Here is a 4,903-nt window from a genome sequence, read left to right on the forward strand (position 1 = left end):
TGTCCAGCACGGGGCGCAGTCCCCCGGACCCGGGGGTGACCTCACCCAGGCCCGGGCTACCTCCCCCGGGCAGCGTGGGGGTGAAAATCTGGAACTTGTTTTTCCCGGGGGGAAGACGCTCGGACGTGCCCAGGGACACTTCCACAGCCCTGGGCATGAATCCCGGGGAAGAGTGGGCGAGCTGTTTCAAACTATTTTCAAAGTATTTTTTCACAGTTTGGATGCATTTCCCCGGGCGACCAGCGGGGGGCGCAGTGCCCCGGACCCGGGGGTGACCTCCCCCGGGCCTGGGCTACCTTCCCCGGGCATCGTGGGGAGGAAATATGGAACTTTTTTTTTTCAGGGGGGAAGAAGCTTCAGCTTGCCCGGGGACACTTCCACAGCCCTGGGCATGAATCCCGGGGAAGAGTGGGTGAACGATTTCAAACTATTTTCAAAGTATTTTTATCACCTTTTGGACGCATTTCCCCGGGTGTCCTGCGGGTGGCGCAGTTCCCCGGACCCGGGGGTGACCTCCCCCGGGCCCGGGCTACCTTCCCTGGGTAGCGTGGGGTGGAAATATGGAACTTTTTTTTTCAGGGGGGAAGACGCTTCTTCATGCCCGGGGACACTTCCATAGGCCCGGGCATGAATCCCGGGGAAGAGTGGGTGAGGAATCAAAGTATATTCAAAGTGCTTTTTTCACCCTTTCTGTGCAATTCTCAGGTCGGCCAGCGGGGGGCACATGTCCCCGGACCCCTGGACGACGTCCCCCTGGCCCGGGCTACCTTCCCTGGCCAGCGCGGGGTGGTTTTGTGGAAGTTTTTATTTCAGGGGGGGAAGACGCTTTGTCATGCCCGGGGACACTTCCATAGGCCAGGGCATGAATCCCGGGATCGAGTGGGTGAGGAATTTCAAAGTATTTTCAAAGTATTTTTTTCACCTTTTGGACGCAATTCCCCGGTTGTCCTGCGGGGGACGCCGGTCCCCAGACCCGGGGATGACCTCCCCCGGGCCTGGGCTACCTTCCCTGGGTAGCGGGGGGTGGAAATATGGAAGTTTTTTTTTCAGGGGGGAGGACGCTCGAACGTGCCCAGGGACACTTCCACAGCCCTGGGCATGAATCCCGGGGAAGAGTGGGTGAACGATTTCAAGATATTTTCTAAGTGCTTTTTTCACCTTTTGGATGCAATTCCCCGGGTGTCCTGCGGGTGGCGCAGTGCCCCGGACCCGGGGGTGACCTCCCCCGGGCCTGGGCTACCTTCCCTGGGTAGCGGGGGGTGGAAATATGGAAGTTTTTTTTTCAGGGGGGAGGACGCTCGAACGTGCCCAGGGACACTTCCACAGCCCTGGGCATGAATCCCGGGGAAGAGTGGGTGAACGATTTCAAGATATTTTCTAAGTGCTTTTTTCACCTTTTGGATGCAATTCCCCGGGTGTCCTGCGGGTGGCGCAGTGCCCCGGACCCGGGGGTGACCTCCCCCGGGCCTGGGCTACCTTCCCTGGGTAGCGTGGGGTGGAAATATGGAAGTTTTTTTTTCCCGGGGGGGCAGAAGCTTCAGCCTGCCCAGGGACACTTCCACAGCCCTGGGCATGAATCCCGGGGAAGAGTGGGTGAACGATTTCAAGATATTTTCTAAGTGCTTTTTTCACCTTTTGGATGCAATTCTCCGGGTGTCCTGCGGGGGGCGCAGTGCCCCGGACCCGGGGGTGACCTCCCCCGGGCCCGGGCTACCTTCCCTGGGTAGCGGGGGGTGGAAATATGGAAGTTTTTTTTTTCAGGGGGGCATAAGCTTCATCTTGCCCGGGGACACTTCCACAGCCCTGGGCATGAATCCCGGGGAAGAGTGGGTGAACAGTTTCAAACTGTTTTCAGTGTTTTTTTTCACCTTTTGGATGCATTTCTCCGGGTGTCCAGCACGGGGCGCAGTCCCCCGGACCCGGGGGTGACCTCAACCAGGCCCGGGCTACCTCCCCCGGGCAGCGTGGGGTGAAAATCTGGAACTTGTTTTTCCCGGGGGGGGAAGACGCTCGGACGTGCCCAGGGACACTTCCACAGCCCTGGGCATGAATCCCGGGGAAGAGTGGGCGAACGATTTCAAACTATTTTCAAAGTATTTTTTTCACCTTTTGGACGCAATTCCCCGGTTGTCCTGCGGGGGACGCAGTGCCCCGGACCCGGGGGTGACCTCCCCCGGGCCTGGGCTACCTCCCCCGGGCAGCGTGGGGTGGAAATATGGAAGTTTTTTTTTTCAGGGGGAAAAGACGCTTCTTCATGCCCGGGGACACTTCCATAGGCCCGGGCATGAATCCCGGGGAAGAGTGGGTGAGGAATCAAAGTATTTTCAAAGTGCTTTTTTCACCCTTTCTGTGCAATTCTCGGGTCGGCCAGCGGGGGGCACATGTCCCCGGACCCCGGGACGACGTCCCCCTGGCCCGGGCTACCTTCCCTGGGTAGCGTGGGGTGGAAATATGGAAGTTTTTTTTTTCAGGGGGAAAAGACGCTTCTTCATGCCCGGGGACACTTCCACAGCCCTGGGCATGAATCCTGGGGAAGAGTGGGTGAGAGGAATCAAAGTATTTTCAAAGTGCATTTTTACGGCTTGACTCCATTTCTCAATTCAAAGTGCTTTTTTTCTCACGGCTTGACTCCATTTCTCCGGGTGGCCAGCGGTGCCCCGGACCCAGGGGTGACCTCCCCCAGGCCCGGGCTACCTTCCCTGGGTAGCGTGGGGTGGAAATATGGAAGTTTTTTTTTTCAGGGGGGCAGAAGCTTCGGCTTGCCCGGGGACACTTCCACAGCCCTGGGCATGAATCCCGGGCTTGAGTGGGTGAGGAATTTTGAAGTATTTTCTAAGTGCTTTTTTCACCTTTTGGATGCAATTCTCCGGGTGTCCTGCGGGGGGCGCAGTGCCCCGGACCCGGGGGTGACCTTCCCCGGGCCTGGGCTACCTTCCCTGGGTAGCGGGGGGTGGAAATATGGAAGTTTTTTTTTTCCGGGGGGCAGAAGCTTCAGCCTGCCCAGGGACACTTCCACAGCCCTGGGCATGAATCCCGGGGAAGAGTGGGTGAACGGTTTCAAGATATTTTCTAAGTGCTTTTTTCACCCTTTCTGTGCAATTCTCGGGTCGGCCAGCGGGGGGCACATGTCCCCGGACCCGGGAGTGGCCTCCCCCGGGCCCGGGCTACCTTCCCCGGGCATCGTGGGGTGGAAATATGGAAGTTTTTTTTTTCCGGGGGGAAGACGCTCGGACGTGCCCAGGGACACTTCCACAGCCCTGGGCATGATTCCCGGGGAAGAGTGGGTGAACCATTTCAAACTGTTTTCAGTGTTTTTTTCACCTTTTGGATGCATTTCTCCGGGTGTCCAGCACGGGGCGCAGTCCCCCGGACCCGGGGGTGACCTCCCCCAGGCCCGGGCTACCTCCCCCGGGCAGCGTGGGGTGAAAATCTGGAACTTGTTTTTCCCGGGGGGGGAAGACGCTCGGACGTGCCCAGGGACACTTCCACAGCCCTGGGCATGAATCCCGGGCTCGAGTGGGTGAGGAATTTCAAAGTATTGTCAAAGTATTTTTTGCACCTTTTGGACGCAATTCCCCGGGCGACCAGCGGGGGGCGCAGTTCCCCGGACCCGGGGATGGACTCCCCCGGGCCCGGGCTACCTTCCCCGGGCATCGTGGGGTGGAAATATGGAACTTTTTTTTTTCCGGGGGGAAGACGCTCGGACGTGCCCAGGGACACTTCCACAGCCCTGGGCATGAATCCCGGGGAAGAGTGGGTGAACCATTTCAAACTGTTTTCAGTGTTTTTTTCTCCTTTTGGATGCATTTCTCCGGGTGTCCAGCACGGGGCGCAGTCCCCCGGACCCGGGGGTGACCTCCCCCAGGCCCGGGCTACCTCCCCCGGGCAGCGTGGGGTGAAAATCTGGAACTTGTTTTTCCCGGGGGGGGAAGACGCTCGGACGTGCCCAGGGACACTTCCACAGCCCTGGGCATGAATCCCGGGCTCGAGTGGGTAAGGAATTTCAAAGTATTTTCAAAGTATTTTTTTCACCTTTTGGACGCAATTCCCCGGGCGACCAGCGGGGGGCGCAGTTCCCCGGACCCGGGGGTGGCCTCCCCCGGGCCTGGGCTACCTTCCCCGGGCATCGTGGGGTGGAAATATGGAAGTTTTTTTTCCCGGGGGGAAGACGCTCGGACGTGCCCAGGGACACTTCCACAGCCCCGGGCATGAATCCCGGGGAAGAGTGGGAGAACGATTGAAACTATTTTCAAAGTGTTTTTTTCACCTTTTGCATGCATTTCCCCGGTTGTCCTGCGGGGGGCGCATTGCCCCGGACCCGTGGGTGACCTCCCGCGGGCCCGGGCTACCTTCCCCAGGCATCGTGGGGTGGAAATATGGAACTTTTTTTTTCAGGGGGGGAAGACGCTCGGACGTGCCCAGGGACACTTCCACAGACCCGGGCATGAATCCCGGGGAAGAGTGGGCGAACGATTTCAAACTATTTTCAAAGTATTTTTTGCACCTTTTGGACGCAATTCCCCGGGCGACCAGCGGGGGGCGCAGTTCCCCGGACCCGGGGATGGACTCCCCCGGGCCCGGGCTACCTTCCCCGGGCATCGTGGGGTGGAAATATGGAACTTTTTTTTTTCCGGGGGGAAGACGCTCGGACGTGCCCAGGGACACTTCCACAGCCCTGGGCATGAATCCCGGGGAAGAGTGGGTGAACCATTTCAAACTGTTTTCAGTGTTTTTTTCTCCTTTTGGATGCATTTCTCCGGGTGTCCAGCACGGGGCGCAGTCCCCCGGACCCGGGGGTGACCTCCCCCAGGCCCGGGCTACCTCCCCCGGGCAGCGTGGGGTGAAAATCTGGAACTTGTTTTTCCCGGGGGGGGAAGACGCTCGGACGTGCCCAGGGACACTT

Source organism: Crinia signifera, unplaced genomic scaffold, assembly GCF_055691185.1.
Source record: "Crinia signifera unplaced genomic scaffold, ASM5569118v1 HAP2_SCAFFOLD_326, whole genome shotgun sequence".
Classification (NCBI taxonomy): Eukaryota; Metazoa; Chordata; class Amphibia; order Anura; family Myobatrachidae; genus Crinia; species Crinia signifera.